Source organism: Copadichromis virginalis, linkage group LG8 (assembly GCF_057382275.1).
Source record: "Copadichromis virginalis isolate Kocher_CV1m ecotype Utaka linkage group LG8, C_Virginalis_male_GT1.1, whole genome shotgun sequence".
Classification (NCBI taxonomy): domain Eukaryota; kingdom Metazoa; phylum Chordata; class Actinopteri; order Cichliformes; family Cichlidae; genus Copadichromis; species Copadichromis virginalis.
In genome coordinates this window covers 19,119,364-19,134,356 of record NC_140625.1, presented here as the reverse complement: position 1 = coordinate 19,134,356, position 14,993 = coordinate 19,119,364, and the positions used below count along the sequence as shown (strand labels likewise).

The 14,993-nt window shown below is 43.3% G+C and overlaps 1 protein-coding gene across 3 annotated transcripts in view; it reads right to left on the bottom strand.

The window, feature by feature from the left end:
* The window catches only part of adam11 (ADAM metallopeptidase domain 11), a 73,294-nt gene that overhangs the window by 15,252 nt on the left and 43,049 nt on the right, over positions 1-14,993 (bottom strand). The gene's annotated exons all lie outside the window — the stretch shown is intronic.

Below are 14,993 nucleotides of genomic sequence, written 5' to 3'. Positions count from 1 at the left end.
ATTGTTCTGACACACACAAAACTATTGACTACACTACACACTAACTACACAAGATTTGCGCAAATCTCTCACATCTCAAAACACGCCGTCATTCCTACAATTTCCCCCTTCCTAAACAATAAATGCCATGTTGCCATACCATTTTTTGATTGGTCGACATGGTACATTTTTCGACCAATAGGAAAGGGTGGGGGTTTTTTAGGGCCCGAGCACTGAGAGTGCGAAGGCCCTATTGTATCTGCTCCGTTTCTTATTATTATTAGGGCCCGAGCACCGAGAGTGCGAAGGCCCTATTGTATCTGCTCCGTTTCTTATTATTAGGGCCCGAGCACTGAGAGTGCGAAGGCCCTATTGTATCTGCTCCGTTTCTTATTATTATTATTATTATTATTAGGGCCCGAGCACCGAGAGTGCGAAGGCCCTATTGTATCTGCTCCGTTTCTTATTATTATTATTATTATTATTATTATTATTATTATTATTCAGGCGAAACAAGGGCCTTTTTGAGGGCCTAAACATGCTCAAAAACTCATGAAATTTTGCACACATGCCAGGTCTGGTGAAAAATTTTGTATTTTAATGGTTTTACATATGAGCACTGGGAAATGGCTCTACAGCGCCACCTATGCCTTGTTAAATGCAGCCCTACGACCACATCGTTTGAGCTACATGTATGAAATTTGGCACACATGTGTATCATGCCAAGACGAACAAAAAAGTCTGTGGGCCCATTGACGCAAACCCAACAGGAAGTCCGCCATTTGGAAGAGAAGGTGACATTTTGGCTCTAATTTTGCCATTTCCATGCCTCGAACTTTAACGAACTCCTCCTTGGAAATTGGTCGTATAAGCTTCATATTTGGTCAGTGCCAACTACACCCTTGTGCCATGTTAAATTGCGGAGCTTTTGAGTTTTCACAATACTATGAGGCCGTGGCGCCATGGCGAATTTCGATGACTCGCCATGAAAATCTTATTGCATCTCATTTTGTCATACATTTTCTGACCTTGACCAAAGAGCACACATATGATAAGGCTCCACCCCTGAACATATTTCAACTGCCATATTTGACATCAACGACAGCGCCACCTAGTGGGAACAGGAAATGTCATGTTTTACACTTTGGGGTACAGTATAGTGATGGGTGACATCTGCAGCCTCAAATTTCTCCAGGAAAGCCTTAAGGAGTTGGTCTTGGGTTACAGTGAAAACTGTGACTTTTCGCAAAAGGGTGTGACCCCAGCAGCATGGCGAACTTTGATGTCACGCCATGAAGAAACAAATTAGTATAACTCAATGAAATCCAGTCTGATCAGTACCAGACTTTACAGGCATGATGTCAGACCCGCCCTGAACAGATTGATGTGCCCATTGTCGGAAATACGGACAGCGCCACCTAGTGGCAACAGGAAATGTCATGGCTTTAATTTTGTTGTACTGATTTTCACAGGTTGATCGTGGCCACCTCAAAAGCGGTGAATATCACCATCAGTCCCTCGTGATGCTTCAGTGCAAAAATTGTGACTTTAAACTGAACGGCGCACCCTGGTGGCAACGCTGTTCAACATGAAAGATGAAGTTACTTTTGAGGGGCTTGGAAAGTTTATAGAGGCTTTAAACTTGGCCCACGCCTCCAATGTGATGAAGGCTTTGTTGTTATGTAACCATTTTCCTTGAATAGCGCAAAATGGCTCCACAGCGCCCCCTACAAAATTACAAAATATCAGCCCCTGCTCTGTGTTTTATGTATGAATCTGAAACCTGGTAAGCTTATGGAAGATCTTAAGATGTACAAAAAAGTCTCTTGGAGCAATATTCCAAATCCAACAGGAAGTCAGCCATTTTAAAATTAATGTGTAATTTTGATGACATTTTCCCCCCTTTTCAGGCCTCATACTTTGACGAACTCCTCCAAGGGATTTCATCATATTGAAGCATTCTTCAGTGTGTAGAATCTAAAGACCTTTGTGATGTTAAATTGCGAAGCTTTTTCCGTTCAGGGAAACGGGGTGGTCATGGCGGCACGTAGAGTTTCAATCACTCGCAAAAAGCAGTAATCTGCTGTCACTGAAAAACACAATGTCCAATCTCTCCCAAAGGTCGCAGGTGTGATGAGACTCGAGCTTGGAAATGTTTGTTATGCTATTTGTCAATAATGGTTAGAGCGCCACCTAGTGGAACGACTAACTAATCATGAATGAATGAGTTGAAATGTTAGCTGGTGGTTAAATGCATGAATTCCATCAATGTGACATCAGATCGGACGTGCTGGTTTCAGGTGTTGGGCATGGCTCGACACGCCGGGGGTGCGAGGGCCCTCATAACGCTGCTTGCAGCTTTAATTATTAGGGCCCGAGCACCGAGAGTGCGAAGGCCCTATTGTATCTGCTCCGTTTCTTATTATTATTATTATTATTATTATTATTATTATTATTATTATTCACCCCAAACAAGGGCCTTTTTGAGGGCCTAAACATGCTCAAAAACTCATGAAATTTTGCACACATGCCAGGTCTGGTGAAAAATTTTGTATTTTAATGGTTTTACTTATGAGCACTGGGAAATGGCTCTAGAGCGCCACCTATGCCTTGTTAAATGCAGCCCTACGACCACATGGTTTGAGCTACATGTATGAAATTTGGCACACATGTGTATCATTCCAAGACGAACAAAAAAGTCTGTGGGCCCATTGACGCAAACCCAACAGGAAGTCCGCCATTTGGAAGAGAAGGTGACATTTTGGCTCTAATTTTGCCATTTCCATGCCTCGAACTTTAACGAACTCCTCCTTGGGATTTGGTCCTATAAGCTTCAAATTTGGACAGTGTCAACTACACCCTTGTGCCATGTTAAATTGCGGAGCTTTTGAGTTTTCACAATAGTATGAGGCCGTGGCGCCATGGCGAATTTTGATGACTCGCCATGAAAATCTTATTGCCTCTCATTCTGTCATACATGTTCCGATCTGGACCAAAGAGCACACATATGATAAGGCTCCACCCCTGAACATATTTCAACTGCCATATTTGACATCAAGGACAGCGCCACCTAGTGGGAACAGGAAATGTCATGTTTTACACTTTGGGGTACAGTATTGTGATGGGTGACATCTGCAGCCTCAAATTTCTCCAGGAAAGCCTTAAGGAGTTGGTCTTGGGTTACAGTGAAAACTGTGACTTTTCGCAAAAGGGTGTGACCCCAGCAGCATGGCGAACTTTGATGTCACGCCATGAAGAAACAAATTAGTATAACTCAATGAAATCCAGTCTGATCAGTACCAGACTTTACAGGCATGATGTCAGACCCGCCCTGAACAGATTGATATGCCCATTGTCGGAAATACGGACAGCGCCACCTAGTGGCAACAGGAAATGTCATGGCTTTAACTTTGTTGTACTGATTTTCACAGGTTCATCGTGGCCACCTCAAAAGCGGTGAATATCACCATCAGTCCCTCGTGATGCTTCAGTGCAAAAATTGTGACTTTAAACTGAACGGCGCACCCTGGTGGCAACGCGGTTCATCATGAAAGATGAAGTGGCTTTTGAGGGGCTTGGAAAGTTTATAGAGGCTTGAAATTTGGCACACACCTCCAAATGGATGAAGGCATTGTTGTTATGTAACCATTTTCCTTGAATAGCGCAAAATGGCTCCACAGCGCCCCCTACAATATTTCAAAACATCAGCCCCTGCTCTGTGTTTCATCTATGAGTGTGACACTTGGTAAGCTTGTGTAAGATATCAAGGTGTACAAAAAAGTCTCTTGGAGCAATATCCCAAATCCAACAGGAAGTCAGCCATTTTAAAATTAATGTGTAATTTTGATGACATTTTCCCCCCTTTTCAGGCCTCATACTTTGACGAACTCCTCCAAGGGATTTCATCATATTGAAGCATTCTTCAGTGTGTAGAATCTAAAGACCTTTGTGATGTTAAATTGCGAAGCTTTTTCCGTTCAGGGAAACGGGGTGGTCATGGCGGCACGTAGAGTTTCAATCACTCGCAAAAAGCAGTAATCTGCTGTCACTAAAAAACACAATGTCCAATCTCTCCCAAAGGTCGCAGGTGTGATGAGACTCGAGCTTGGAAATGTTTGTTATGCTATTTGTCAATAATGGTTAGAGCGCCACCTAGTGGCATGACTATAATCCTGGTTGAATAAGATGAAATGTTAGCTGGTGATTAAAAGCATGAAATCCATCAATGTGACATCACATCCGACGTGCCGGTTTGAGGTGTTGGCAGTGGCTCGACGTGCCGGGGGTGCGAGGGCCCTCATAACGCTGCTTGCAGCTTTAATTATTATTATTATTATTATTCACCCCAAACAAGGGCCTTTTTGAGGGCCTAAACATGCTCAAAAACTCATGAAATTTTGCACACATGCCAGGTCTGGTGAAAAATTTTGTATTTTAATGGTTTTACATATGAGCACTGGGAAATGGCTCTACAGCGCCACCTATGCCTTGTTAAATGCAGCCCTACGACCACATCGTTTCAGCTACATGTATGAAATTTGGCACACATGTGTATCATGCCGAGTCGAACAAAAAAGTCTGTGGGCCCATTGATGCAAACCCAACAGGAAGTCCGCCATTTGGAAGAGAAGGTGACATTTTGGCTCTAATTTTGCCATTTCCATGCCTCGAACTTTTGCGAACTCCTCCTTGGGATTTGGTTGTATAAGCTTCATCTTTGGTCAGTGTCAACTACACACCTGGGCCATGTTAAATTGCGGAGCTTTTGAGTTTTCACAATACTATGAGGCCGTGGCGCCATGGCGAATTTCGATGACTCGCCATGAAAATCTTATTGCCTCTCATTTTGTCATACATTTTCTGACCTTGACCAAAGTGAACACATATGATAAGGCTCCACCCCTGAACATATTTCAACTGCCATATTTGACACCAGGGACAGCGCCACCTAGTGGGAACAGGAAATGTCATGTTTTACACTTTGGGGTACAGTATAGTGATGGGTGACACCTGCAGCCTCAAATTTCTCCAGGAAAGCCTTAAGGAGTTGGTCTTGGGTTACAGTGAAAACTGTGACTTTTCGCAAAAGGGTGTGACCCCAGCAGCATGGCGAACTTTGATGTCACGCCATGAAGAAACAAATTAGTATAACTCAATGAAATCCAGTCTGTTCAGTACCAGACTTTACAGGCATGATGTCAGACCCGCCCTGAACAGATTGATGTGCCCATTGTCGGGAATACGTACAGCGCCACCTAGTGGCAACAGGAAATGTCATGGCTTTAATTTTGTTGTACTGATTTTCACAGGTTCATCGTGGCCACCTCAAAAGCGGTGAATATCAACATCAGTCCCTCGTGATGCTTCAGTGCAAAAATTGTGACTTTAAACTGAACGGCGCACCCTGGTGGCAACGCTGTTCAACATGAAAGATGAAGTGGCTTTTGAGGGGCTTGCAAGTTTATAGAGGCTTGAAATTTGGCCCACACCTCCAAATGGATGAAGGCTTTGTTGTCATGTGATCATTTTCATTGAATAGCGCGAAATTGCTCCACAGCGCCCCCTACAAAATTTCAAAACAACAGCCCCTGCTCTGTGTTTCATCTATGAGTCTGAAACCTGGTAAGCTTATGGAAAATATCAAGATGTACAAAAAAGTCTCTTGGAGCAATATCCCAAATCCAACAGGAAGTCAGCCATTTTAAAATTAATGTGCAATTTTGGCGACATTTTCCCCTCTTTTCAGGCTTCATACTTTGACGAACTCCTCCAAGGGATTTCATCATATTGAACCATTCTCCAGTGTGTGGAATCTAAAGACCTTTGTGATGTTAAATTGCGAAGCTTTTTACGTTCAAGGAAACGGGGTGGTTATGGCGGCACTTAGAGTTTGAATCACTCGCCAAAAAGCAGTAATCTGCTGTCACTCAAAAACACAATGTCCAATCTCTCCCAAACGTCTCAGGTGTGATGAGACTCGAGCTTGGAAGTGTTTGTTATGCCATTTGTACATAATGGTTAGAGCGCCACCTAGTGGAACGACTAACTAATCATGAATGAATGAGTTGAAATGTTAGCTGGTGGTTAAATGCATGAATTCCATCAATGTGACATGAGATCGGACGTGCTGGTTTTAGGTGTTGGGCGTGGCTCGACGCGCCGGGGGTGCGAGGGCCCTCATAACGCTGCTTGCAGCTTTAATTATTATTATTAGGGCCCGAGCACCGAGAGTGCGAAGGCCCTATTGTATCTGCTCCGTTTCTTATTATTATTATTAGGGCCCGAGCACTGAGAGTGCGAAGGCCCTATTGTATCTGCTCCGTTTCTTATTATTATTAGGGCCCGAGCACCGAGAGTGCGAAGGCCCTATTGTATCTGCTCCGTTTCTTATTATTATTATTATTATTATTATTATTATTATTATTATTATTATTATTAGGGCCCGAGCACTGATAGTGCGAAGGCCCTATTGTAATTGCTCTGTTTATTATTATTATTATTATTATTATTATTATTATTATTATTATTATTATTTCGGCAAATGAATTGGCCGTTTGAGGGCCTAAACATGCTCGAAAACTCATGAAATTTTGCACACGCGTCACGTCTGGTGAAAATTTACGTATTTTAATGTTCTCAGACATGGCCAGGGAAAATTAGCTCAGTAGCGCCACCTAGAAAAATGAAAAACGCGAGCCCCCGATATGGGTATGACCTACATGTTTGAAAGTCGGTACACCTATATAACGTTCAGAGTCGAACAAAAAAGTCTATTATGGCAATGTCCTAAACCCAACAGGAAGTCCGCCATTTTGGATTGAAGGTGACATTTTGGCTCTGATTTTACCGTTTCCATGCCTCGAACTTTAATGAACTCCTCCTTGGGGTTTGATTTCATAACCTTCATATTTGGTCAGTGTCAACTACACCCTTGTGCCATGTTAAATTGCGGAGCTTTTGAGTTTTCACAATACCATGAGGCCGTGGCGCCACGGCGAATTTCGATGACTCGCCATGAAAATCTTATTGCCTCTCATTTTGTCATACATTTTCTGACCTTGACCAAAGAGCACACATATGATAAGGCTCCACCCCTGAACATATTTCAACTGCCATATTTGACATCAAGGACAGCGCCACCTAGTGGGAACAGGAAATGTCATGTTTTACACTTTGGGGTACAGTATAGTGATGGGTGACATCTGCAGCCTCAAATTTCTCCAGGAAAGCCTTAAGGAGTTGGTCTTGGGTTACAGTGAAAACTGTGAGTTTTCGCGAAAGGGTGTGACCCCAGCAGCATGGCGAACTTTGATGTCACGCCATGAAGAAACAAATTAGTATAACTCAATGAAATCCAGTCTGATCAGTACCAGACTTTACAGGCATGATGTCAGACCCGCCCTGAACAGATTGATGTGCCCATTGTCGGAAATACCCACAGCGCCACCTAGTGGCAACAGGAAATGTCATGGCTTTAACTTTGTTGTACTGATTTTCACAGGTTGATCGTGGCCACCTCAAAAGCGGTGAATATCACCATCAGTCCCTCGTGATGCTTCAGTGCAAAAATTGTGACTTTAAACTGAACGGCGCACCCTGGTGGCAACGCGGTTCATCATGAAAGATGAAGTGGCTTTTGAGGGGCTTGGAAAGTTTATAGAGGCTTGAAATTTGGCACACACCTCCAAATGGATGAAGGCATTGTTGTTATGTAACCATTTTCCTTGAATAGCGCAAAATGGCTCCACAGCGCCCCCTACAATATTTCAAAACATCAGCCCCTGCTCTGTGTTTCATCTATGAGTCTGACACTTGGTAAGCTTGTGTAAGATATCAAGATGTACAAAAAAGTCTCTTGGAGCAATATCCCAAATCCAACAGGAAGTCAGCCATTTTAAAATTAATGTGTAATTTTGATGACATTTTCCCCCCTTTTCAGGCCTCATACTTTGACGAACTCCTCCAAGGGATTTCATCATATTGAAGCATTCTTCAGTGTGTAGAATCTAAAGACCTTTGTGATGTTAAATTGCGAAGCTTTTTCCGTTCAGGGAAACGGGGTGGTCATGGCGGCACGTAGAGTTTCAATCACTCGCAAAAAGCAGTAATCTGCTGTCACTAAAAAACACAATGTCCAATCTCTCCCAAAGGTCGCAGGTGTGATGAGACTCGAGCTTGGAAATGTTTGTTATGCTATTTGTCAATAATGGTTAGAGCGCCACCTAGTGGCATGACTATAATCCTGGTTGAATAAGATGAAATGTTAGCTGGTGATTAAAAGCATGAAATCCATCAATGTGACATCACATCGGACGTGCCGGTTTGAGGTGTTGGCAGTGGCTCGACGTGCCGGGGGTGCGAGGGCCCTCATAACGCTGCTTGCAGCTTTAATTATTATTATTATTATTATTCAGGCGAAACAAGGGCCTTTTTGAGGGCCTAAACATGCTCAAAAACTCATGAAATTTTGCAGACATGCCAGGTCTGGTGAAAAATTTTGTATTTTAATGGTTTTACATATGAGCACTGGAAAATGGCTCTAGAGCGCCACCTATGCCTTGTTAAATGCAGCCCTACGACCACATGGTTTGAGCTACATGTATGAAATTTGGCACACATGTGTATCATGCCAAGACGAACAAAAAAGTCTATGGGCCCATTGACGCAAACCCAACAGGAAGTCCGCCATTTGGAAGAGAAGGTGACATTTTGGCTCTAATTTTGCCATTTCCATGCCTCGAACTTTTGCGAACTCCTCCTTGGGTTTTGATTTCATAACCTTCATATTTGGTCAGTGTCAACTACACCCTTATGCCATGTTAAATTGCGGAGCTTTTGAGTTTTCACAATACGGTGAGGCCGTGGCGCCATGGCGAATTTCGATGACTCGCCATGAAAATCTTATTGCCTCTCATTTTGTCATACATTTTCTGACCTTGACCAAAGTGAACACATATGATAAGGCTCCACCCCTGAACATATTTCAACTGCCATATTTGACACCAGGGACAGCGCCACCTAGTGGGAACAGGAAATGTCATGTTTTACACTTTGGGGTACAGTATTGTGATGGGTGACATCTGCAGCCTCAAATTTCTCCAGGAAAGCCTTAAGGAGTTGGTCTTGGGTTACAGTGAAAACTGTGACTTTTCACGAAAGGGTGTGACCCCAGCAGCATGGCGAACTTTGATGTCACGCCATGAAGAAACAAATTAGTATAACTCAATGAAATCCAGTCTGATCAGTACCAGACTTTACAGGCATGATGTCAGACCCGCCCTGAACAAATTGATATGCCCATTGTCGGAAATACGGACAGCGCCACCTAGTGGCAACAGGAAATGTCATGGCTTTAACTTTGTTGTACTGATTTTCACAGGTTGATCGTGGCCACCTCAAAAGCGGTGAATATCACCATCAGTCCCTCGTGATGCTTCAGTGCAAAAATTGTGACTTTAAACTGAACGGCGCACCCTGGTGGCAACGCAGTTCATCATGAAAGATGAAGTGGCTTTTGAGGGGCTTGGAAAGTTTATAGAGGCTTGAAATTTGGCACACACCTCCAAATGGATGTAGGCTTTGTTGTTGTGTAACCATTTTCCTTGAATAGCGCAAAATGGCTCCACAGCGCCCCCTACAATATTTCAAAACATCAGCCCCTGCTCTGTGTTTCATCTATGAGTCTGACACTTGGTAAGCTTGTGTAAGATATCAAGATGTACAAAAAAGTCTCTTGGAGCAATATCCCAAATCCAACAGGAAGTCAGCCATTTTAAAATTAATGTGTAATTTTGATGACATTTTCCCCTCTTTTCAGGCTTCATACTTTGACGAACTCCTCCAAGGGATTTCATCATATTGAAGCATTCTTCAGTGTGTAGAATCTAAAGACCTTTCTGATGTTAAATTGCGAAGCTTTTTCCGTTCAGGGAAACGGGGTGGTCATGGCGGCACGTAGAGTTTCAATCACTCGCAAAAAGCAGTAATCTGCTGTCACTAAAAAACACAATGTCCAATTTCTCCCAAAGGTCGCAGGTGTGATGAGACTCGAGCTTGGAAATGTTTGTTATGCTATTTGTCAATAATGGTTAGAGCGCCACCTAGTGGCATGACTATAATCCTGGTTGAATAAGATGAAATGTTAGCTGGTGATTAAAAGCATGAAATCCATCAATGTGACATCACATCGGACGTGCCGGTTTGAGGTGTTGGCAGTGGCTCGACGTGCCGGGGGTGCGAGGGCCCTCATAACGCTGCTTGTTATTATTATTAGGGCCCGAGCACCGAGAGTGCGAAGGCCCTATTGTATCTGCTCCGTTTCTTATTATTATTATTATTATTATTATTATTCACCCCAAACAAGGGCCTTTTTGAGGGCCTAAACATGCTCAAAAACTCATGAAATTTTGCACACATGCCAGGTCTGGTGAAAAATTTTGTATTTTAATGGTTTTACATATGAGCACTGGGAAATGGCTCTACAGCGCCACCTATGCCTTGTTAAATGCAGCCCTACGACCACATCGTTTCAGCTACATGTATGAAATTTGGCACACATGTGTATCATGCCAAGACGAACAAAAAAGTCTGTGGGCCCATTGACGCAAACCCAACAGGAAGTCCGCCATTTGGAAGAGAAGGTGACATTTTGGCTCTAATTTTGCCATTTCCATGCCTCGAACTTTTGCGAACTCCTCCTTGGGGTTTGATTTCATAACCTTCATATTTGGTCAGTGTCAACTACACCCTTGTGCCATGTTAAATTGCGGAGCTTTTGAGTTTTCACAATACGGTGAGGCCGTGGCGCCATGGCGAATTACGATGACTCGCCATGAAAATCTTATTGCCTCTCATTCTGTCATAGATTTTCTGACCTTGACCAAAGTGAACACATATGATAAGGCTCCACCCCTGAACATATTTCAACTGCCATATTTGACACCAGGGACAGCGCCACCTAGTGGGAACAGGAAATGTCATGTTTTACACTTTGGGGTACAGTATAGTGATGGGTGACATCTGCAGCCTCAAATTTCTCCAGGAAAGCCTTAAGGAGTTGGTCTTGGGTTACAGTGAAAACTGTGACTTTTCGCCAAAAGGGTGTGACCTCAGCGGCATGGCGAACTTTGATGTCACGCCATGAAGAAACAAATTAGTATAACTCAATGAAATCCAGTCTGATCAGTACCAGACTTTACAGGCATGATGTCAGACCCGCCCTGAACAGATTGATGTGCCCATTGTCAGGAATATGAAGAGCGCCACCTAGTGGGAACAGGAAATGTCATGTCTTACACTTTGTTGTACTGATTTTCACAGGTTCATTGTGGACACCTCAAAAGCGGTGAATATCACCGTCAGTCCTTCATGATGCTGCAGTGCGAATATTGTGACTTTATACTGAACGGCGCACCCTGGTGGCAACGCTGTTCACCATGAAAAATGAAGTGGCTTTTGAGGGGCTTGGAAAGTTTAAAAAGTCTTGAAATTTGGCGCACACCTCCAATGTGCATAAGGCTTTGTTGTTATGTGATCATTTTCATTGAATAGCGCAAAATGGCTCCACAGCGCCCCCTACAAAATTTCAAAACATCAGCCCCAGCTCTGTGTTTTATGTATGAGTCTTAAACCTGGTAAGCTTATAGGAGATATCAAGATGTACAAAAAAGTCTCTTGGAGCAATATCCCAAATCCAACAGGAAGTCAGCCATTTTAAAATTAATGTGTAATTTCGGCAACATTTTCCCCTCTTTCCAGGCACCGTTCTTTGACGTACTCCTCCAAGGGATTTCATCATATTGAACCAATCTCCAGTGTGTGGAATCTAAAGACCTTTGTGATGTTAAATTGCGAAGCTTTTTACGTTCAGGGAAACGGGGTTGTCATGGCAGCACGTGGAGTTTCAATCACTCGCCAAAAAGCAGTAATCTGCTGTCACTCAAAATCTAAATGTCCAAATTCTCCCAAAGGTCGCAGGCGTGATGAGACTCGAGCTTGGAAATGTTTGTTATGCCATTTGTCAGTAATGGTTAGAGCGCCACCTAGTGGGACGACTATAATGATGACTGAATGAGATGAAATGTTAGCTGGTGGTTAAATGCATGAATTCCATCAATGTGACATCAGATCGGAGGTGCTGGTTTTAGGTGTTGGGCGTGGCTCGACGTGCTGGGGGTGCGAGGGCCCTCATAACGCTGCTTGCAGCTTTAATTATTATTATTATTATTAGGGCCCGAGCACTGAGAGTGCGAAGGCCCTATTGTATCTGCTCCGTTTCTTATTATTATTATTATTATTATTATTCACCCCAAACAAGGGCCTTTTTGAGGGCCTAAACATGCTCAAAAACTCATGAAATTTTGCACACATGCCAGGTCTGGTGAAAAATTTTGTATTTTAATGGTTTTACATATGAGCACTGGGAAATGGCTCTACAGCGCCACCTATGCCTTGTTAAATGCAGCCCTACGACCACATGGTTTGAGCTACATGTATGAAATTTGGCACACATGTGTATCATGCCAAGACGAACAAAAAAGTCTGTGGGCCCATTGACGCAAACCCAACAGGAAGTCCGCCATTTGGAAGAGAAGGTTACATTTTGGCTCTAATTTTGCCATTTCCATGCCTCGAACTTTTGCGAACTCCTCCTTGGGGTTTGATTTCATAACCTTCATATTTGGTCAGTGTCAACTACACCCTTGTGCCATGTTAAATTGCGGAGCTTTTGAGTTTTCACAATACGGTGAGGCCGTGGCGCCATGGCGAATTACGATGACTCGCCATGAAAATCTTATTGCCTCTCATTTTGTCATACATTTTCTGACCTTGACCAAAGTGAACACATATGATAAGGCTCCACCCCTGAACATATTTCAACTGCCATATTTGACACCAGGGACAGCGCCACCTAGTGGGAACAGGAAATGTCATGTTTTACACTTTGGGGTACAGTATAGTGATGGGTGACATCTGCAGCCTCAAATTTCTCCAGGAAAGCCTTAAGGAGTTGGTCTTGGGTTACAGTGAAAACTGTGACTTTTCGCCAAAGGGTGTGACCTCAGCGGCATGGCGAACTTTGATGTCACGCCATGAAGAAACAAATTAGTATAACTCAATGAAATCCAGTCTGATCAGTACCAGACTTTACAGTCATGATGTCAGACCCGCCCTGAACAGATTGATGTGCCCATTGTCGGAAATACGCACAGCGCCACCTACTGGCAACAGGAAATGTCATGGCTTTAATTTTGTTGTACTGATTTTTACAGGTTCATCGTGGCCACCTCAAAAGCGGTGAATATCACCATCAGTCCTTCGTGATGGTTCAGTGCCAAAATTGTGACTTTAAACTGAATGGCGCACCCTAGTGGCAGCGCAGTTCACCATGAAAGATGAAGTTGCTTTTGAGGGGCTTGGAAAGTTTATAGAGGCTTTAAATTTGGCGCACATCTCCAATGTGACGAAGGCTTTGTTGTTATGTGACCATTTTCCTTGAATAGCGCAAAATGGCTCCATGGCGCCCCCTACAAAATTCCAAAATATCAGCCCCTGCTCTGTGTTTTATCTATGAGTCTGAAACTTGGTAAGCTCATGGAAGATATTAAGATGTACAAAAAAGCCTCTTGGAGCAATATCCCAAATCCAACAGGAAGTCAGCCATTTTAAAATGAATGTGCAATTTTGGCGACATTTTCCCATCTTTTCAGGCACCGTACTTTGACGAACTCCTCCAAGGGATTTCATCAGATTGAACTATTCTTCAGTGTGCGGAATCTAAAGACCTTTGTGATGTTAAATTGCGAAGCTTTTTACGTCCAGGGAAACGGGGTGGTTATGGCGGCACTTAGAGTTTGAATCACTCGCCAAAAAGCAGTAATCTGCTGTCACTCAAAAACACAATGTCCAATCTCTCCCAAACGTCTCAGGTGTGATGAGACTCGAGCTTGGAAGTGTTTGTTATGCCATTTGTACATAATGGTTAGAGCGCCACCTAGTGGAACGACTAACTAATCATGAATGAATGAGTTGAAATGTTAGCTGGTGGTTAAATGCATGAATTCCATCAATGTGACATCAGATCGGACGTGCTGGTTTTAGGTGTTGGGCGTGGCTCGACGCGCCGGGGGTGCGAGGGCCCTCATAACGCTGCTTGCAGCTTTAATTAGGGCCCGAGCACTGACAGTGCGAAGGCCCTATTGTAATTGCTCTGTTTATTATTATTATTATTATTATTATTATTATTATTATTATTATTATTATTTCGGCAAATGAATTGGCCGTTTGAGGGCCTAAACATGCTCGAAAACTCATGAAATTTTGCACACGCGTCAGGTCTGGTGAAAATTTACGTATTTCAATGTTCTCAGACATGGCCAGGGAAAATTAGCTCAGTAGCGCCACCTAGAAAAATGAAAAACGCGAGCCCCCGATATGGGTATGACCTACATGTTTGAAAGTCGGTACACCTATATAACGTTCAGAGTCGAACAAAAAAGTCTATTATGGCAATGTCCTAAACCCAACAGGAAGTCCGCCATTTTGGATTGAAGGTGACATTTTGGCTCTGATTTTACCGTTTCCACGCCTCGAACTTTAACGAACTCCTCCTTGGGGTTTGATTTCATAACCTTCATATTTGGTCAGTGCCAACTACACCCTTGTGCCATGTTAAATTGCGGAGCTTTTGAGTTTTCACAATACGGTGAGGCCGTGGCGCCACGGCGAATTTCGATGACTCGCCATGAAAATCTTATTGCCTCTCATTCTGTCATACATTTTCTGACCTTGACCAAAGTGAACACATATGATAAGGCTCCACCCCTGAACATATTTCAACTGCCATATTTGACCTCAAGGACAGCGCCACCTAGTGGGAACAGGAAATGTCATGTTTTACACTTTGGGGTACAGTATAGTGATGGGTGACATCTGCAGCCTCAAATTTCTCCAGGAAAGCCTTAAGGAGTTGGTCTTGGGGTACAGTGAAAACTGTGGCTTTTCACGAAAGGGTG